Raw genomic sequence first — 22,634 nt, 5'->3', positions numbered from 1 at the left:
TGAGAAAATTCATATCCATGCAGAGTATAAAGAATGACAGGCTGCTCATTACTAGGAGAAATTAGACCAATTTATGAGGCTAATGGAGTTGGATTGAAAGAAACCCAACTGGTATCAAGCCCTACCTTGCTTCACGATATAGAATAGATACGCTTGACTAAAAGAAGGCGGGAACTGTGGGAATCCCCACCCTCCTGCCCATTGTCTGCTAAGGAATCAGAGCCCATGTCCATAAAGAGCTGCAGACCAAACAGCTGGCCCTCTTTTGCCCCCCAGATGTGAAGTCCTGCTTTGAGAAGTGGTTATAGTGCTCTTGGAGGTTATCATCTTTCTATGTGTAGCTGGACACTGCAACTTCATCCGAAATTCAGTGGGGAAGGATAGGGTGGATGGCAACATGGTAGTTGTCCATTAACCCTGGCAGTTTTGTCCCTAGGAACAAAGTCTACAGGCAGAGCTCTGGTCACAGTGATCTCTGGGATGAGAGCAAATCACAGATTCCACTGGCTTGGTTGTCAGGTATTTTGTTAGTTGCTGTTTCTCAGATTGTTTGTGGCATCACAACGTAATGTTCAATTATTACAACACAGCAGAACTAGGAAAAAGAAGACACTCAGAGGGGCTGGGAATTTAGCTCAGCGGCAAAAGCGCCTGCCTGGCAAGCGCAAGGTCATGAGTTCGGTTCCCGGTACCGGAGAAAAACCAAAAAATAAAAAAATAAAAAAATAAAAAAATAAAAAAAAAAGAAGACACTCAGAATTACTCCGATATTGGGCATATCACTGTGCCGCTAATTAGAGATCTGAAAGTGAAGCCAAAAGAAATCCATACTTCCTGTCTGGATAATATATATATATATGATATACATAAACAGGGAGAAAAGTTGTCTAAATTGCCTTAAGGTCTTAATAATCTCTCTTTTAGCACTGTGAAAAGCTGTCATATGCTCCTGTGTGTTATTTCCTCAGGCTAATATTCCTGATTCTGTCTCCAGAATGGAATAACTAAGGTCAGCGCTGCCTGAAAACCTCTGGAAAAGATCCAGTTCTTAAGTGCACCTTCCCCCACAGATTTCATGTTTCAGATTATTGTTTGCTTCTCAGCACTGCTCAGCAAAGCTCCTAGAATTCAACCTCTTGCCAGGCGTGGTGAGACACGCCTATAATCCCAGCACTTGGAGACGAAGACAAGACAATCGACACAAGTTTAAGGCCCGGCCCGGCTATATAGTGAGTTAAGACCAGCACAAACTATATAGCAAGATTCCATCTCAATAAACAAACAAAATTTTTTTAAAATTTTTAAACGACCAAAAATCAAGTAAGCCTCATTCAGAACATTCAGTGTAATAGAGTTTATAACAAAATTTGGATAAAGTTTTAAGTCTGAGCTATTTTTAGGTGTGACTCAGTGTGTTTATGTGTGAGGGCAAGAGAAAAAACATGAGAAACTTCAGAATACAAATACCTGTGTTCTCTCTCTTTTTTAAAAAATGTTGAATATGTATTCAGCTTCCAGAATAAAAGTCCTGAATGATGAAGTTGTATTGTAAAGGATGGGTAGTAGATATTAAAGATCATTAGGGTCATTTATTTATTCAAGTAACAGTTATACACTAAATGTTTACTAAGCATTGGAAATTGAATAATGGAAAAGACTGTTGTCTTGGAGCTAGTGGTAAATACACAAAATCAATGAGTAATTATAACCAAGTGTTACTGTGCAGAAGAAACAGGAATAACTGACTTATGTTAGGGGTCAACAAGAGCAGCCTAGAGAAAGTAAAAATTTTTTGAACATACTTATTTTTGTGGTACTGGGGATTGAACCCAGGGTCCTTGCACTGATCTCTGGCTCCAGCCCTTTTAAAAATTTTTATTTCAGGACAGGGTCTTGATAAATCATGGATTTCCCCAGGCTAGACTCCAATTTAAGATCCTCCTCCCTCAGCCTCCCAGAGTGCTGGGATTACATATGTGTGCCATCATGACCAGCTCCAGAAGAAGTGACACTTTAGCAGAGACCTAAAAGATAGCTGGGAATTAGCCAGGCAAACAAAAGGAGAGGAGAGTGTATTCTTGACAAAGTGAAGACTCTTTTTTTTTTTTTTTTTCCCCCTCCGGTACGGGGAACCAAACTCATGACCTTGCGCTTGCCAGGCAGGCACTTTGCCGCTGAGCTAAATCCCCAGCCCCAGGGAAGACTCTTGTAAGCCTCAGAAGCAAGAGAACATTTGAAGAATAGAAATACTGATCACTGTCTGGTCACTGCTTTGGGACCAACATCGCCAGGGGCTGGAACCTGAATGCAAGTCATGCTAAGGGGTCTGGTTACTTCTCGGTCTATTGCTCTCCCTTCCTTCCTTGAAACTCATTCTTCCCTTGCTGCCAGGAATCGGTTTTTCCTCTTGCCTCACTGGCTGTTCTCCCTCCGTTGTTTATCTCCCTCCACTTGATCTCTGCATTCTGGGCTTACCCTTGCATCCCTTTCTCTTTCCTATCAGTGCTCACCCTGTGGGTGGCTACATCCAATCTTATGACTTAGGTATAATCTATATGCTGATAATATCCGAGGTTGTAAAAATGTATCTGCTTAAGACTCACATCAAGACTCCTCAAGATCTCTAAACCCCTAAAAAGAATTAATCTCAGTATTACTCAGAGGGAGAAGTGCAAGGTCTACTGAAGGGGAGATAATGCTATCTACACACACACACACACACACACATACGCACAGGGGTAAAAGACAGCTTGCATTGTCAGGAAACTGGGGAGCATAGTCACAGTATGCTCTAAAGGGGTTAGGTGGGAGAAAAATTGTAAGGTTGGATCTGGCTAAGTTTACCAATATAAATATGGACATTTAATATATTTAAGTCCCTGGACGTAACTCTACAATTTTGCTTGGAAGCCAGGCACAGTGTCACGCATCTGTAATCCCAGCACTCGGGGAACTGAGGCAGGAGCATCGCCACCAATTTAAGGCCAGTCTGGGCTGGCCTCTACATAGTGAGTTCAAGACCAGCCTGAACTGCATAGCAAGACCCTGTCTCAAAAATCCACAATGAAATTTCATTTGGTTCATTAGTGAGCCGGCTACAATGGTGGCCTATAGTGAATGAAACCAAAATGCTAAAGTTTATTTTGCTTAGGAATAAAACCTAAAATTCAGGGAAATGGATGTGTTGGAACAGATATGCACAGACATAAATTTAACTCCTAAGGGCCTAGAGGCTCTCTGTTTATCAAAGCCATTACTTAATATATTAATAATATTTTATAATATATGGTACTATATTATTTATATAATACAAAATATATAGGAAAAAGTAGTATATTAGACTTCTCTAGAGGAACAGGATCAGATTATACATGCATATATATATATATATATATATATATATAACTGTGAAGGGGCTTTTTTTTTGTTTTTTGAGATAGCTTCTCACTATGTAGCCTAGGCTGGTCTCAAACTTGCAGGGATCCTCCTGCCTCAGCCTCCTGAGTGCTGGCATTACAAGAATGCACTACCACGCCAGGATTGAAAGGGCACTGATTACTTTGGCTTATAAGATCAAAGGCCAGCCAATCCACAGTGGCTCTCCATATGCTGGTGTGAGTCCATGTGGAAAGGGTGAGGAAGCCAGAATTGGATGTCCACAGGCAGCAGCAAAAGTCCCACCCACTCAAGCAGAATTGAGCTTTTCAAGTTCAGGAGGACTTCCTCCTCCTTCTGTTTTTCACTCCATCTGGCCACAAGCCTACTGGCGGGTGCCTGCAATCAGGGCGCCTCTTTCCCTCTCTCACTTTGCTGGCCCACATGCCAATCATCTCTGGAAACACCCCTGCAGACACATCTGGAAATGTGATATGCTTCACTCATCTCCTAGGCATCTCTTAATCCAGTCAAATTGATCAAGATTAACCTAACAGCTGGGCATGTTGATGCACGCCTGTAATCTCAGCCCTTGGGAGGTTGAGGCAGGAGGATAGCCACGAATTCCAGGCCAGTTTGGATGATATAGAGAGCTCAGGGCCAGCCTGAACTACATAGCAAGAGCCTATCTCAAAAACCAAAAAACACACAAACAAAAAAAGGATTAATCTCACAATCAGTTAATAAAATGCCTTGCTTACAGCAAATCCTTAAAAAGCTCTGTGTTGGCAGTCCTCTGTAGATCAGCAGGAAAAGTTGCCATGAAATTGGGAGTTTCTGATTTCAACAGATTAGTAGGATCCAGGAGGAGGAGGCCAGGTGGCAGCATTTAATCATTAGAGACAAGATACAAAGATGCAATTACCACATTAAGCTGCACCAAAGAAGTGTTAATCAAGTATTTTAACACAAGAGATTTGTGGCAGTAATTAACAATTATAAGATTCCTGCCAAGGAGTTAGATGGGCAGCCTATTAAATTTTTGCTTTAGAAAATTTCTAGGTCTTTAGATAATACATTTTATGCTATCATTTAGAAGTATACATTTATGAATATTTTGCTAAGTTTGTATTAATTGTGTACAGTAGCCTGGCATGGTAGCACATTCCTGTAATCCCAGCACTCGGGAGACTGCCATGAGTTTGAGGACAGCCTGGGCTACATAGTGAGTTCAAGGCCAACCTGAACTACACAGTGAGACACTGTCTCAAAAAAAATTGTGTACAGTATGAGAAAGTTTAAAGATTTTTAAATTTGTTTAATCTGTACTATAAAATTTTTAAAAACTGGCCATGGGGACACATGCCTGTATTCCCAACTATTCAGGAGGCCGAGGCAAAAGAATCACAAGTTCAAGGTCAGTCTGGGCAACTTAGCAAGACTCTGTCTCAAAATAAAAAATAAAAAGGGTTAAGGATGTAGCTCAGTGATAGAGTACCTCTGAATCTGATCCCCAGTACTACAAAAAAAGAAAATAAAATATTTGAAGATGATCAGTATATAAGGTTATTTTAAAAAGCAAGACATAAAAACAGCAATACAATATGATTCATTCTATTAAATATACTTACTATGTAACAAGAGTATGTCATACTCTTTATTAGTTAATAGAGTATAATGTATAAAACAGAAGGACCTTTTGATTTTAACCAAAATGTAGTAACAGAAACTTGATTTATACTCCTGCCTAAAACAACTAAAAAACTGACCAAAATTTATTGAGAGGTATAAGCTACATAAATGTACTCGAAAGAACTAAGACACACTTCTCAGATGAATACAAATACCAAATAAATACATGAAAAAAATGTTCAACATCATTGGTCATTCAAGAAATACAAATTAAAATACACTGAGGTTCCATCTCACTCCAGAAAGAATGGCTGTATCAAGAAATCCATCAAAAACAAATGCTGGAGGGGCTGTGGGGCGAAAGAAACCCTTCTCCTCTGTTGGTGCCAGTGTAGACTGATGCAACCACTGCAGAAGTCAGTGTGGCAATTCCTCGAAAACTAGGATAAGAGGTCCCATTTGACCCAAGTATTCCCCTTCTGGGTATTTTCCCAGAAGAATTAAAAACATCACACCATAGCGATATATGTGCACTCATGTTTATAGCAGCACAATCTGTAATAGCTAAATCTGGGAAACAATCCAAATGCCCATCAACTGAGGAATGGATAAAAAAGATGTGGTATTTTTATATAGTGGAATACTACTTAGCTATAAAGGATAAACTTGAGGCTTTTATAGGTAAATGCATGGAACTAGAGACCATACTCATAAGTGAAATAAATCAGATTCACATGTGTAAACATCGTACTGTCTCCCTAGAGTAAGAAACTGAAAAAGTAAAGAAGATCCAAAACCTACAATAGATTTTATAAAAGGGAAAGAAACTGCTCAAAAGGAAAGAGCAACTGGGATGGGGGAAAGGAGAAAAGAATGAGAAAAGGAAAATATATACATATACATATATACAAGATAGCTAAGATAATTATACTACTAATCTCTTTTAGTTCATTGAAAAGAACAGTTTGTGCTTATATTGTATGGTCAATTTTGCATACTTATATTTTGTAATCTGAGCAACTACTTTGAAGATAATAATATGCAATATATTAACCATTGTTAATTTCCTATTATCTTGTTTTGAAGCTCTGTATCATTGTTTTTATTGTTTTTTCCTCTTTAAAATAAAAAAAGGAAATCAAATAGTACTAATTCTATTTTTAAAATTGCACTTGTAGGGGCTGGGGATTTAGCTCAGCAGCACAACAAGGTCATGAGTTCGATTCCTGGTACCGGAAAAAAAACAACAGCAAAAAAAATTGTACTTGTAGTTAAGTTTTCTCATTAAAATCAAACTTCTTTAGAATCCACATGAATTCTTTGATGAATTCTAACATTTAGGAAATAAATAATATCAATGCTATGCCAATTCTTGCAAAAATTTGAAAATAATAAAATACCAACTCATTCTATGAGACTAGCATTATTCTGACACCAAAATCCAATAACCATATTCCAATGCACAAACAAAACCATATTCAAAAGGACTAATATCCCTCATAAACATAACCAAAAACATTCTTAACAAAACTCTACCAAGCCGAATCCAACAATGTACAAAAGTGATATTATATCCTGTCCAAGTGAGATTTTCCCCAGAAATGTAAGATTGGCTTGACATCTGAAAATGAATGGAATTCCCTATATTAACAGACCAAAAACAAAATACAAAAAAATCACATGTTCATTTCAATGGATGCAGAAATATATATATGGACTTCTTAGAAAATATATGAACTTTTTAGAATATTTTTGGATAAAAATCTAATTACACTTCTAATTTTAAAAACTCTTAGCTAACTAGTAGTAGAAGGAATAAAACTTCCTCAATTTATAAAAATTAACCCTTAAAATTTATAGTTAATATCAAATGTACTGGCAGAAGTCTGAATAATTTCCCCAGCAATTAGGAGCAAGGCAGGCATGTAAGTTCTCACCACTTCTATTCAATATTTGTTTGTGTATTAAAGATTCAAGCCAGTTTATTAAGGCAAAAAAAAGGAAATAAAATGTATCCAGATTGGAAAAGAAGTTAAACTGACATTGACTGTACACAACATAATCCTAAGTAGAAAATCCCACAGAATCTGCAAGAAAAACTAATAGAACTAATAAAGGAGTTCAACAAAGTTGAAAGGAATATGATCAATATATAAAAATTAATTGTGTTTCTATATTGTAGCAACAGATAATCAGAAATGAAAATTTTAAAAGCCTACCATTCACAATAGTAGCATTGGACAATATAAAACATGGAATTTGATAAAGATCTGTAAGACTTCTGCCCTGAAAACTACAAGACATTGGTAAGAAAAAATTGAGGTAAGTATAAGACACACATGCTGTAATCCCAGCACGTAGGAACCTGATGTAGGTGGATCATATGTTTAGGGCTGGCCTGGGCTGCGTAGTGAGTTCAAAGCCAACCTAGAACACAGAATAAGACCCTGTGTATTAGCTTTCCTGCCACTGAGACACTGTACCAATGCCCACAACTTAGAGGAGGAGAAATTTAATTTGGCTCATGATCTCCGGGGATTGAGTCCATGGTCAGCTGGCTCTGAGGCAGGAACATCACTGTGGAAGGTCATGCAAGAGGAAAGCAGATCACCTTGCGGCAGCCAGGAAAAAAGGGAAGACCGGGGAAGGGAAGGGGAAGGCGAAGAGACAGGAAGAGGGAGAAGGAGATAGGCAGGGGCAGAGAGACAGAAAAAGAGGTAGAAAAGCAGGAGAAGAAGAAGAAAGAGGGGAAGAGGAGGAAGAAAATGAGTCAGCAGGTGGTAAGGACAAGTATACTTCCTTCCAGTTCACACCCCCAGCAATCTGCCTCTTCTAACCAGGCCTCACCACCTAACAGCACATTTAGCTATAAACTCATCAATGGATCAGTCCATTGAGGATTACAGCACCCCTATGATCCAGTTACCTTTCCAAAGTCATTTCTCCATTGCTCTGAACACATGAGACTTTTGAGTCAGATCTAAACCATAACACCCTGTCTCAGAAGAAAGTCACATGCAGAGGCCTAATAACCAGGATGTCTTCAGACTCCTCAATAGTAACCACTGAAGTTAGCAAAAAATGAAGAACAATGAGGGGATATTATTTCTAACCTAAAACGCCATCCCTACCAGACAACTGGTTATGTGTAGGGGTAGAATTAAGACATTTTTAGACAAGTAACATATTTTAAAGATTATCTCCCACCCACCCTTTCTCAGAAAGCTGCTGGAGGATGTATGTCACCAAAAGGAGGGAAGGCACCAGATGGCATTTCAAACGAGGTAAATGAAAAGAGCTTAATAAAGGGACTTTGTGAGTTTTGGATTATTTTCAGGGTTTAGAGAAAGCATCCAGGACTAGTGCAGCACTCTGAGTCTACTACTGCCCTAGACTTGGTGGAGTAAAGGGAGAGGAGTCACTAGAACCCAGAGACAAAGCTATACGAAAAGGACGGGAGCTGATAGGAGATGTTGCTCCAGATAAAAGGATGGAGTCAAGGGAATCAACTCCTCACCCTTACTTTCCTCCCTCCCTCAAATCTGGTGCTGTTGCTCCTGTTGGCTGAACCTAACCTACGGCCAAAAGGAACCATTCATAGCATACTGTTAGGGGAGACATATAGCAGAATGGAGAAGGAAAAGGTGAGGCTGATGGGAAAGGGGCTAAAGAATGCATGCAGTAGAGGCGGGGATAGAAGATCTAGGAAGTGATATCCAATAAAGTGTCAAGGCAAGGGGGTTTCTCCCATTGAAATTGAAGCAAAGCTCTGGGAGAGTATTGTGTAGTAGAACTCCGATTAGGAAAAGACACTGAGGGATTATAGGACAATTATCTTAAAATCTGAATAAAGAAAAGGTGAACAAAATCCTCTTGATTACCTGATCTATTTAGTGTTCTACAGGTATATACACATTTTTCTTTCTTTTTTTTTTTGAGACAGGGTCTCGCTGTGCAGTTCAGGCTGGGCTTGAGCTCACTTTGTAGCACAGGCTGGCCTCAAACTTGCAATGATCCTCCTGCCTCAGCCTTCAGAGTGCTGGGATTACAGGCGTGTGCCACCACGCCCGGCTTATACCCATCTTTCTAAGAGTTGAGAGAATAGTTTGTCATATTGTATAGCAAACTAGGTATTAACTGAGGCAAAATTAAGAGTAGTATCAGAAAAAAAAACAACAACAAGTTATCGTACTAAGTTCAGCTGTGGATAAACATGTGTATAAAAATTATAAAAAATGCTGAGTATTCATCTAACAATCTGTTATGACTTCTGTCTATATGCCTCCCCTGAAAGGCTCATGCACTCATAGGTGGGGCTTTTGGGAGGCGGCTAGATCATGGGTATGTGATGCTGGATTAGGGTGTCCGATGCTGGGATTAAGGGTATGTGATAACCAAATTGATTAGCACAGAGCTGGGTGTGGATAATGGAAGCCTCACCCTGGGTATGGGTGGCACCACCCAAAGGGTTTGTAGCCTAGATGGGATAAAGGGAAAGGGAGGCTTGCTGCCGCTGATGTTGCTGCTGATGCTTGCTGCCTCCTACCTGCTCTGCAATAGATCATTTCTCCTCTGCCAGGCCTCTCTACCATGCTTCCTTACCTTGGAGCGAGCCAGTTATGGCCTGAAACCTCTACAAACTGTGAGCCAAAATAAATATTTCCTATTTTCATTTGTGGGTGTCAGATATTTTGTCTTAGCAATGAGAAAAGTAACAGAGAGAGAGAACATAGAAGTATATGATATAGTTAACATACACAAAATTGTATATATAGCCAACATATAGATGTGGTAATACCCTATTGGAGATTAATCTGGGTTCTCCAGGAAACCCTGAGTAGTACATCAGCTAAAAGAAATAATGATTACTAGAGAATGGAGGGAGGTGGCCAATCAGGGGGATGGATAGGATCAGAGATTGCATTTTCACTACAAATTTTATACAGCTATTTGGATTTCACAGCTATTTGGACACTAATGTGATCAAAATTTAAACTACATTTTAAAACAGCAAATTAAAATGTGGGCAACTCCTTTATACCAGTACAGTGAAATAAGCAATAAAATCTTTTTGTTCCTGCCTTGCTCCACTTCCATGGCTTTCAAGTTTCTTATTCTCCGTGTGCCAAGTCTCTCACATCTTATTAAATGAAGGTTATTGTATTTTGCCGTGTGTCAAGGAAGGAGGTAGAACTAATAAAAATGATTGATAAGTATAAAGTGGCCGAAAAAGATGAGGAATCTAGGGCAAGTCTTTTTTGGTGAAAACTGTCAGAACAAGAGAGATGAAAAAGAATTATAGAATGTGGAGGTTTAATTCAGAAATTCTCTTCTTCAAGACAGGATTTTATGACACAAATACTTTATGTAATGCTGCCAAGTACAACAATCAGAGTGGTCTTCCAGAGTTCATTCAGCCTGTAAGTAGAATGCTCAAGACAAAAGGTGCTTAAATTAAAAACCTAACAAAAACAACAATAAAGCTACCCATAATTGAGCAATTGCTAAGAGGCAAACAGCGTGCTGAGGTTTTATTTGCAGTGTGCCATTTAACTCCTCAGAGACCCTGTGAGTTAGGCTAGAATCATTTCCTCTTCCTACAGACAGAAAACCTTTTAAAAGATGAGTAACTTGTTCAAGAAAGCGTCAGAGCCTAGATTTAAACTCAGACTTGTCTTACGCTAATGTTTAAGCTCTTGTAAACTCCCAGTGTATTTTGAGCAAAACCACAAATAACCTATAGTGGGCGGGGTTGGGAGAAAATAAGAAATGACAATGATTGCCAAGTCTAAAGGCCAAGCACTAGAAGAGAGGACCAATTAGAACTGAAAAATAATGTCACAGTGGATTATCCCATCTGCACCGCTAGAATACATAAAACTTTTAAGTTTTATAAACTACTAGAATAATAAAATTAATTTACTAAATATTTATTAAATGTCCCCTGGCTTGGTCTCAAGGTAGGTACTAGTAACATAAATGCTTAGTTTAGATAATAAAGTTAGACATGAAGACTTACAAGAAGAATTACTACAAAGTTAAGGGCCTTTGGTAATCTTGAGACATAATGTCAATAATCAGTTTCCTAGAGGAGATTAATGGGAGTATTAATTTGTTATACAGGCTTGTTTCAGCAGAGGGCACTAGGTGACCTAGGTATTTTGAACTTCAGGTGGCAACATCTTTTAATAGAAGCATCTTTCTGAACTGTAGTCATGATTTTTAAAAGCATATTCAATGTTCCCAAACTGGAATAAGCCATGAACCAAAGAAAAGCAGTTTAAAATATGAATATTGGCAAGATCACGTGGATCAATATTCCACGTGTTTATATAATTATAGATTTTCAAGTGATTCTGTTTATAAAATGATTCCCATTATCTATTGGCAAGCCTTGACCAACAGGGTCAACAGGAGATGTGCATTCAGCACCTCATACTTCTGAGAGAGATGGATTAGGGCAGTGCAATAAACCCCGGGTCAGAAGCCAGACTCAAGGAGTTTTGGAGAATCCTCGTCTCTCTCCACTAGCACCTTTTACTAAGTACAAATGACGCAGGACTTAATCTCTGTTTCCACGCCTCTAAGGTGGCAACTATTTCTCTGCTGCTTGTGACTGTGAAAGTGTATTGCAAAGTCTGGTAAACACATCATGTATCAAAGCATGAAAAGCCATGTTGGTAGGAAAAGAAATTCAAGAAACAAAATTCAGTCCAGGCTTGTAGATATTGGCTTTGGGATCCTCTGGAAATAGTGTGCACCTCACTTCCAAACAGAAATAAAAAGCATAATGAAATCATGGTGTGTGATCATGACTTCAAAATATTTCTTCCAGCCCTTCTTCAGCTTTGGTAAGTCTCCCAAGAGACAGAGGGAGGGAAAAGGGAGGGCAGAGAAAGGAGAATAAAAAGAATTAAGATGTGTTCCAATTCCCCATGATGCATGCAATCATTATGTACAGCAAACATGTATTAATAAAACTAAAAAATAGAAAAAGGATTTTTTGGGTTTTGTTTTTTTTTTTTTTTTTTTTAGAAAAAGGATTTTGCAAGACTGTTTTCCATATAAAAGAAGAAACAAAAATTCATGAAGATGTCCTAAAAGTAGGTAATCACCAACCGTTCCCAGACAAATTCTCATCCACTTCTGTAGAGAAATTTCCCGGTTTTCAGGGAGAAAGCCCACCCAGCTGGTATATTTTTCCTGTTCTGAAGCACACTCACATGCACGCAATTTGCATGGCTGGTTAGAAGTGCGGTCACTCACAGCTACTTCTAACTTGCCTTTATGATAATGTTTCCCTAGGTGAATTAATAGGACATAATCATATTTTATGTGCTTGGAAAAATAAAGAAAAAGATCAAATGATTTGCTTAAAATGAAGTAGCATCAACTGTGGATATTTTTCTTCTGTAATCATAAAACCAAAGGAAAATACTGGAATCACATAAAACTGCTAGAAATTTGCATTTTACCTATCTTAGTATGCTTTGTTTATAAAAGCAAGTTTGAACTCTTAGTACATGTAGGCCCTGTGGGAGGGGCTGGAGATACATTAGGGGGAAGAAAGCAAAAAAACCCAAAAAACCAACACAGTCCAGGATAAGGGCGAGCAACACACCAAAATAAATAAATAAGAAGAAAATAAAAATACTTGTGAAGTGTGAAAGTTTTATAAAGAAATAAACATGTGGTGAAAATAGTAAAGAACACAGGAAGCTGAATGTAGTGGCCCTCTCCTGTAATTGCAGTACTCGGGAAGCTGAGGCATGAGGATCTCACATTTAAACCCAGCCTGGGCTATATAGCGAGACCCTGTCTCCAAAAAAAACATCTCCCCTCCCCTCTCCAAAAAAAGACAGAGAAAAACATTTATAAGGAGTTCAGGAAGAAGAGGGTGACATTTCAGCTGACATCTGAGGAGAGGCGATTTTTTTCAGGAGTTGAAGCTCTCCTGACAGACAGTAAGTAGTACATGCAAAGACCCTGAGGCAAGCATGGCCTCCGTGTGCCTGAGGACCTAAAACCAAGCCAGAGCACTGCACTCAGGAGAAAGTGACTTGAAAAATGAGTTGAAGATTCAGTCTGAGATTAGATGTCACACTGGGTTTTGTAGGCCTGGGTAAGAGTCTGGATTTTATTCTAGGTAAAAATATAAAGTCATTGAAGGATTTTAAGCAGAAAAATGGCATGATTGGATTTGTATTTTAAGATCCTTTTTAGTGGTGAGGAAGAACAGGTTAGAAAGGAATAAAAATGGCAGCAGAGAGATAGACTAGGATTCTAACACAACAGCCCCTGAGATGGGTAACAATAAATTCAATAAAAGTAGTGATGGAGATAAAAAGTTTTTTGTAAAGTTAAAGTGTATTTTAGAGATATTTATAATTTACTAGTTATAGCCGGTGCGTGGTGGCACATGCCTGTAATCCCAGCATTTGGGAGGCTGAGGCAGAAGGATCGTTGGGAGTTCAAGACCAGCCTGGGCTACAAAGTAAGCTCAAGGCCAGCCTGAATTGTATAGTGAGACCCTGTCTCAAAAAAGACTGCCCCCGCAAAAAAGGGCAAATCTATAATTTACTAGTTACTATTAAAATGTTTCTATGTAAAATGCACATTGGGGAAAAAAACTCAAGATATAATCTTTCCACTTGACAGGGGAAGTTCTATAACCTTCTTTCAAAGAATCTAAAGCTCTTAACAGGCACTTTAATCAATTTATTATATATTAATTGACTATGTAAGTGTATAGAAATGAAATTATAATATATGTATAATGTATAGAAATGAAATTATAGTCTTTTCTGGTTTGGAAATCAAATACTTCCTGCATAAAACAATTAGAAAATAACCTATTGCTTAACATAATATTGAATGGTACAGGGCAGAAAACAAGTTCTCAGGAAGGATAGAGATAAAAATAACAGCAATATGGACTACCAAGGAATCTTTATGGTTCCAGAACTAAAGATATTTCTGGGGCTTTTAAGGATGGATAAGGTTTAGGGAAACAAACAAATGTAGGGCCAGGGGCATGGTGCTTGCCTGGCAAGTGCAACGTAGTGAGTTCAAAGTTATAAATAAATAAATAAATAAATAAATAAATAAATTAAATAAAGCAAAGTTAGGCAAGCAAAGGATTTGACAGGATCACTGTATAAGTTCCTGTCGGAGGATCTAGCTCAGCAAGAATAATTCCTCCCTTTTTTCTCAGAACTGACCCTCCCTCCACAGGAATGGGCACCTGGCAGCCATGTTTCACCAGAGGATGCCTCCTTTCATGGCAAGACTGATAAAACTGCACCAGATGCTTGACCTCAATCAAGGTAGGCCAGTCAAGTGTCTACTTGGGAACTTCTGCGTTGGGATTGATAACAGATAGGTACAGAATGGCTGGAGCTTGAGTATGTAAAACCAGTGAGCCAAAAAGTGAAGAAAGACAATCTGCAGAGAAAAGAAGAAAGAGGAAAATCCTGATTTCTTGGTTCTAGCTCTGATTAGATCCTTCCAAAGTTCCTCACTGCCTTCTTATCCTCAAGTTCTGTGAGGAAACAAATTATTAAAATAATGTCTGTTTTCCTGGAAAGCAGCTTGTGTTCAGTGCTGTTATTTAGAATCAATATGCCTTATCAAGCCCAGGATAGTCATAAAAACAAAGATAAGCATGGTGAAGACAAAGAAGTGTCCTAGTCACAGAACATTGTGTGGGAAAGAAAAATTATAAGGGTAGCCGCCTTCTGTAACAAGTACCCATTTAGCGGAGGGGGATGAACAGCCTTCAAGAGGGGCAGTGACACCTGCTGGGTGCTAACATCGAAGAATATAAACAACACAGCCAGGCGGGAAAGGGCATCAGGAGTTAGGGCACTCAGACCTCCAGGCGCAGATGTTAATTTCTAGGGATTAATTTGGCCGTATCTACCAAGATTCTTAAAGTAGACATACTTCTTTCAACAAACAGATTTATCAAGTCCCTTCCTATGTTCTGGGGACTCTTTTAGTACCTTGAAACAAGGTACTAAAAATGAATATCATATTGTCTGCCCCAGGAAACTTACATTTTTTTTTTTGATTTACATTCATGGGGGGGTGAAAATAATTAATTAATTAATTAATTAGAACATAGTTTGTAATTTTTAGGAATTCAACAAAGAAACTAACCAAACAAATGTACATAGGTGTAGGCATAAGAATAATGACACACTATGGTGATATTTACAATATTAAAAAATTAGGACCTAAAAGTTCAGTAATAAAGGATTGATTGAATAAACTATAGTAAACCCATCCTGACATGGTAGTGCACACCTGTGATCCCAGCACTCAGGAGGCTGAGGCAGGAGGATCACTGTGAGTTCGAAGCCATCCTAGGCTACAGAGGGAGCTCAAGGCCAGTCTGACTACATAGTGAGCCCCTGTCTCAAAAAACCAAGCAAACAAAAAAACCCCAATAATGTGTTACATATCTAAAAATAGAAAGAGGACTTAGGGTACTGGGCATAGCGGTACACACCTGTAATTTCAGCACTCTGGAGGGCTGAGGCAGAACGATCACAAGTTCAGGCCCAGCTTGGGCAATTTAGTGCATTAACAAGACCCTGTCTCAAAATAAAAAATAAAAAATAAAGGCCAGAAATATAGTTTAGTGTGAAGATCCTGAGTTCAAGCCCCAGTACTGGGGAGAAAAAAAGAAAAAAAAAAAACCAAGAGAAGATTTTCAGTGTACATACTCAACATAACTAAGTGGTTAAACTTTAGGGTGATAGATATGCTCAACATATGCAACTGCCACTACCCAGTATACATATGAATCAAAACGCTACCTTATACTTCAAAAATATGCAGAAGTATTATGTCAATCAAAAATATAAAAATTTGTAAAAGGATAAACTGTATAAAACTACAAAGTTTACTTGTGCCATATACATATAACTTGGCCTTTGAAATATCTTTAGACAGAGCATTCCATCACATTTTGAGGGTTTGTTTGTTTGTTTGTTTCACTTTGTACACTACTCAGAACTTCCAGTTGTCTTCCCTCAGGTATTTTACATATTTGACTCTTTACCTGGCCCCCTGTTATATGGGAATCCCTGAGAACTGCAGAAGTCTGTTTTGGGAGAAATGTAAGGATACATATACACTGATCACTTTTAAAAGTTGTAATTGATCATTAAGAGCCAGCAGAGATTCATTATAGACCCATAAAATTTAATTTTATTTATTTATTTATTTTGACATGGGGATTGAACCCAAGACCTTTGCTACATCCCCAGGTCATTTTTTATTTTTTGATTTTGAAGCAGTCTTGCAAAGCTGCTAAATTGCTGGGCTTGAACTTGTGATCCTGTTGCCCCAGCCTCCTAGAATCCTGGGATTACAGATGTGCATCACCACAACCAGCTAAAAAGTTTAAACTTTTAAAATCTACACAGCAGAGTATTTTTGAGGCAAATATGCCAGAAATTGGAAACAATGTTTACCCCTGGGAAGCTAAAAGTCCAAACAGCACAACACTAGCTCCAGTGAGGGGCCCTGAGCTACATCACCTCACATCAGGGAGCACCATATTGACAGAAGCAAACAGCAGCAAGAGCTCTCCTTGAAAAACAGAAAGCCAGTGAGTGGGTGGGGCTAATTTTGGGACCTCCCACCAGACCCCGCCTTTTAAAGGTCCCGCCTCCACTACATCACCACCTTGAGGACCAAACTTCCAACACAGGTTGCGACAAACTTACCAGGTTGGGGGTCTTCTCCAGGTTCTTGATATCCTTAGCAAAGAGCTGTTTAGGACACCCAAGAGTAGCAGCTGGATCAATAGTTTATTTGAAAGGGAAAAGATAAGAAGTGTTTCACAGGGTGCGAGTGGGCCCAGAGAAGAGCTCATGGCTCCAAGGGATCCAGGTGTTCAGGGTTTTAAGCATAGGGCTTGGGGTAGAGTTGAGGGTTTGGCCTGAGGTATGACTCTTGCCAATGAGCAACTTGACACAGGCTCTCTGTCTCTGGGTGGAGCTGGGTTTTTTTTTGGGGGGTGGAGGGGTGAGGGGGCGGTTGACCTTCTATAATCCTTAAAGGGAATGGTCATCACATCCAAAGTGGGGGCCAATCTGCATGATCAGTCACATGATAATCAGGCTGGGGTCAGAAGACCCACCCACACACACACACACACACACACACACACACACACACACACACGGCGACTTATTGTGTATAAGCTAAGTTACCTGGTTACCTTTTCCCAGTGTATTTAGACCTGGGAGGCCCAGCCTCGTGGCACAAGCCTGTAATTACAGCACTCAGGAGGTTGAGCCAGGAGGATCACAGTGAGTCTGAAGCCAGCCTGGTCTACGTACTGAGGTGCTTTCTCAAAAAAAGAACAAAAACAAAATAGATCTGGACATGTTTAACATTTAACTCAGAAGATGGGTCTTAGGGTTCCCGAAATTGGGCTCCAAGGTGGGCCTGGCTTCTCTTCCCAAGTGTTTTCTTCGTTATCTTCTGCCTCAGATGGAGCCCAGACACTGGGTTCTGAGGTGGACTGGCTCTCCCTTCTTTCTCCAGCCTTTTCCTTAGCTACCTCTGCTGGAAAACCACACCCAAATCATAGCACACAGGAGGAAGAAGCTCCTTTTAAAACTTTGGGTTCACTAACTGTGTGGACCCGACCCCTGCGACCACCACAAAGCTCCTCCAAGCAGATCGCAGTGAAGAGCAGGATCTCTGGGGCACATGGGCACGATCACAAAGAACGGACTCATGTATGAAGATCATCAGAACACTGAAGAATAACTTTTCCATCATGCCAAGCACTGACCCCAGGTGTCAGCAATTTGCAATTCTCTGTTAGGAGATCCCGCTGAGAAATTAACTCAGGTCCCGGGCTTTGACCATAGCAAGATACCCAGCTTTCCCGAAGCACAGTGCTAGGTTGTGCTGACCGACCGGCGTCTGCATTCCTGAGCAGCAGAGCCGGTGCCCGGATGCGGGACAGACGCACGGATGCAGTGCTCACTCTGGAACGTGGCATCCCGACGACGGGTTTCCGGCTTCTAGGTGCGGATACCCTGGTGGTCACCAGGTGTGAGGTTGGAGACATCACTGTCTGATCCGTGATCATATCAACCTGCCTGGTTTCTCTGGTCAAAACCCTCTGAAAGTGCCCAGTGCTGAAAGGTTTGGAGTTCCCTTCTTTGCCATGTCTAAAGCTTCTGACCAGAATATGAGGCTGAAAGCTTTCAGGGTCTGGAAACAAATGCGGGGAGGAGAGCTCCAGGAAGGCACCTCTGTGCTGTTGGCTGGCCCCAGGGTTAAGAGTGTGGCAGGGTGTCCCCTGCTGCAGAGGCTGCGGCGGAGGCTGTTGGTGTGAGCACAGAACCAAGAGTTGCTTGGCACTGCGGACTTCGAGTCTTTTCTTCTCATTCTCACCCTCAAGCTCATCACAGATTATTAACGCCTGAAGAAGGCCAGTCACAAGGGAGACCAGAGGCTGCAGACAAGCTCTGAAGAAACTGAAACAGTGTGTCTCCCTTTTCGCAGCCAGTATTCCACTCCCTGACAAACACAACCGGTGAGGCCTAGAGGGGTCCGGGGCCGCCCTGATGGGATCCAAGGGGCCACGGCCCATTCTGAGCCCTTGCTGGGGTCACGTGCCTCTGCTCTGGATGGCAGCAGCAAGAAAAGTAGCTCTCTAGCCTTCACCTTCCCTGCTTTCTCCCACCGGATCTTTCCGGTACCAAGTCTTTCTGCTCCGTTTCCTTCTCCAAGCGGTCTTCTCCCCATTCTTCTGTAAGAGCTGGAGCCCATTGCCCCGCCACATCCAAGGACATGCTCGCGACTTGACACAGCCTTCGAACTTCTTTCTAACAGTACCTTCTATTAGCTCTGTGAGATGATGCTGTCATGTTCCCAGCACTCCGTTCTGCCTACCCTACGGCACTGGAGACCAAACAAGGACTAGTCCATACACAGTCTTTTTCATTTTTATTTATTTATTTTTTGAGACCAGGTCTAGCTGTGTGGTTCAGGCTGGCTTTGCACTCATTAAATAGCTGACGCTGAGTTTAAATTCTCGGTGATCCTCCTGCCTCAGCCTCTTGAGTGCTGGGATCACAGGCATGCACCACCATGCGCATAATGTTTTTGAAAGCATAATGTTTTGAGAACAAAGAGATGAAATTTTTTTTAAAAAGCTCTAGAACTTTCAGAGGCAAGAAACTATATAATACCCATTTTAAAGGAAAAATAGAATGTTCTGACGATTCTAAAGAGAACACAAGAAATATCTTAGAAATTTTAAATCTGGTAGAAAAAATAACAGTGTGATTAGAAGGGTTGAAAGAGAAAGTTAACAAAATCTCTCAGAAAGCAGGAAAGGGTAGAAAATAGAAAATAAAGGAGATATGGAGGATCGATGCAGAAAAGACAACATTCAATTATAAATTCCTAAAAGTGTAAAGAGAAAATAGAAGGGAGTAAATAAACAATACTAGAAAATGGCTCAGATTCAAAAGACAGACATCTATAAATTGAAACACTAAATACCCAGAGCAATGGCTGGAAATACACACAGACACAAATACACACACGGCCTGTCTTGTGGTGGGAAAGGATGCTGGGGACTGAATCTAGGACCCCTGAACTGAGCTACATCCTCAGCTCTTTTTATTTATTTATTTGTTTGTTTAGTTTTGAGGCAGGACGTTGCCAAGTCACTAAGCAGCTCAGCTGGCTGGACTCAAATTTGCAGTCCTCCTGCCTCAGCCTCCCAGAGTGTGAGCATCATCAGGCTCAATTTCACTGCAGAATTTTATAACACCAAAAACAAATACAAGAGCTTTAAAAACTTCCTGAGAGAAGCTGGGCATGGTAGTGCACACCTGTAATCCTAGCATTTGGGAGGCAGAGACAGGAGGATGGCCATGAGTTCGAGCCCAGCCTGGGCTATTTAGTGAATTTAAAGCCAGCCTGAACTACACAGGGAGATACTGTCTCAAAAAAAAGGAAAAATAAAAAAAAAATTTAAAAGCAGTTATTTCAGAATTCTGAGGAAAAAATACCTTTCAAACCAGAAGGTAGACACTGTCATGTAGTGAAGGACCCAGAAATTTATTACCCATCTCTCCTTTGGATTTTCCTAAGAATGTACTCCAACTGAGACCAGGAGATAGAGGAGATAGGCAGGGCCTGAATGAAGTCAATGGACTGAGTAAACTCAAAGCCAGGACCTGGACAAGCTGAACATAAGTCTTGAGAAACTAAGTTGCAAAGGACAAAGTCCTTGAGTAAAAGAGAAACCTCAGAAAAACTGGAATGCGAAGGACAAAGAAATAATAAACCCTGCTGATAACAAGAAGTCCAGCAAGCCCTTTTCTTGCTCTGGCTGCAGAGCTTCTAGATTCAGCCACTTCCTGGGCTCCCGCCTTGCCCTCCTCATCTAGTGAGGGTTTTTCTTTGTTCTTTCTAACAAACCACACCCTGTGCCAGTCCCCACACTGTCCTGACAGCCTCCTTCCCTGGCCCTCCAGACAAGAGCCCGGAGAGAGAAAACTGGTTATACAAGAACAGCAAAAGGATGTAAGTGATGAGACCCAGAAAGATATGGAATCCAGGAAGCAGTGCCCTGCACCACTGAAGACATGGGCCTGGGAACACTCAGTGTGGACTGAGACAAGACCGTGGCTTGCTCAGAGGAGCCTCTAGTGGAGTAAGGGGCTGCCCTTCCTTCACATCCAGCATTCACCGAGAGCCAGTGATTGTGACTGAGCTGTTGTGGCAACTTACTACTATCATCCGATATGTGCCCCCAAATTCATGCTGAGATTTAATTTCAGTGTAATAGTATTAAAGGTGGGGATTTTAGGAAGTGGTTAGATCTGAGGGCTCCTCCCTCATGAATGAGGTTAACAGTTTTATAAAAGAGGCTTCACACTGCGTTCGGCCTTTTTGCCCTTCTGCTTTCTGCCTTGTGAGGACACAGCAAGTAGGCCTTCACCAGATACTGACTGTAATGACTTGATCTTGGATTTTCAGCCTCCAGAGCTGTGGGAAATAATTTCCTCTTGTTTGTGAGCTAGCCATCCAGTCTGTGCAATTTTGTCATAACAAATCAAATGCTTTAAGACACAGTTTAAAAGTTGTTTATTTAAAATGAGTTGCAGGAAGAACTATACTTAAGAGCACAGTTTGGAACACTGTGTTGAATAATATTTACATAGACATAATATTCAAGCAGATTGTCAGGCCTGGTGGCACACGCCTGTAATGTCAGCACTCTGGAGGCTGAGGCAGGAGAATTGCCACTCGTTTGAAGCCAATCTGGGCTACATAGTGAATTCAAGGCCAGCCTGAACTACATAGCAAGAGCCTGTCTCAAAAAAAAAAAAATTCAAGCAGATGATTAATTTAAAAATTACTGTACAATCATGCTGCTCTTAATGACATGATACATCCAAACAAATGTGCAAGCAATTTCATGGTGCAAATGTCATAGAGTGTACTTATACAAACCTAGATGGTATAGCTTACTACGCACCCAGGCTGTATTATATACAGTATATGGTATAGTCTATTGCTCTTGGTGCCAAAGAGACATAGTAAACACACTTGTAGGAGGCTGCTGTGCAGTAACACGGCCTACTGATTCATAGTAAACTTTTTTTATAAGTAGGAGTACAGCATAAAATAACAAAGTATATATTATGGGGAATATATAAACCAATAACAATCATTTGTTATCAACTACTATGTACTGTACATAATTGTATGTGCTATACTTTTATATGACTGGCATTGGAATGGGTTTGTTTATACCAGCATTGCCACAAACATGCCAGTGATGTACTCTGCAATGATCGCTATGATGTTCCAACAGCTGTGATGTCACTGGACAATAGGAGTTCTTCATCTCCATTATAATCTTATGGGACCACCATTGTATATGCAGTCTGTAGTTGACCAAAATGTCATTATGCTGCATATGACCATTACTAGACTAGAAGTATGGGGGAGGGTTTATCCACTTGATGGTTAGTTCCAAAAAGTCGAGGATTTGTCTGTTTTGTTGCCTCTGGAAACAAAAGTACAGACTGCAGGGTCTGGCATAGAGTAGGTGCTCAACCAATATTTATTGAGCAAGTAAACCCTTTTTAGCATGCCAGGAAGCCAACCAATGTCTAAAAGTGATGCTTCAAAATATCACCTAATAATATGGCCACGAATAAACAACTGAATGGTTAAAAAAAAGCAGAGTGATTTTTTTTCTGAGACAATCCTTGGAAGGTAATTTGGAAGAGTAGTGCCATTCGTTTGCATGGCTTCATCTTCAGCACTGGGGATTGAACCCAAGGCTTCACACATGCTAGGCAAGTAGTCTAGTGCTACATTGTACTCCTAGTCCCTTTTAAATTTTGTTTTGAGACAGGATCTCACTAAATTGCCCAGGCTGACCTCAAATTTGTGAATCTCCTGCATCAATTGCCAGAGTAGATGGGCTTGCAGGCAGGTGCCACCACACCCAGCTATAATTTACTTAATGTTATTTGATTTTATTAAATTGTGTGTATGTAATACTTAGATTAAAATTTTATTTGTTTTGGGTGTTTTTTTTGTTTTGTTTTTGTTTTTTT

General features: G+C 40.2%; 1 pseudogene; it reads left to right on the top strand.

The window, feature by feature from the left end:
* The first annotated feature begins 17,990 nt into the window (after positions 1-17,990).
* Positions 17,991-18,581, top strand: LOC102021519 (annotated as a pseudogene).
* The last annotated feature ends 4,053 nt before the right edge of the window (positions 18,582-22,634 follow it).

The sequence above is a fragment of the Chinchilla lanigera genome, unplaced genomic scaffold, assembly GCF_000276665.1.
Source record: "Chinchilla lanigera isolate Chin_1 unplaced genomic scaffold, ChiLan1.0 scaffold00005, whole genome shotgun sequence".
In the NCBI taxonomy this organism is placed as follows: Eukaryota; Metazoa; Chordata; class Mammalia; order Rodentia; family Chinchillidae; genus Chinchilla; species Chinchilla lanigera.
This window is presented reverse-complemented; position numbering and strand designations above follow the sequence as displayed.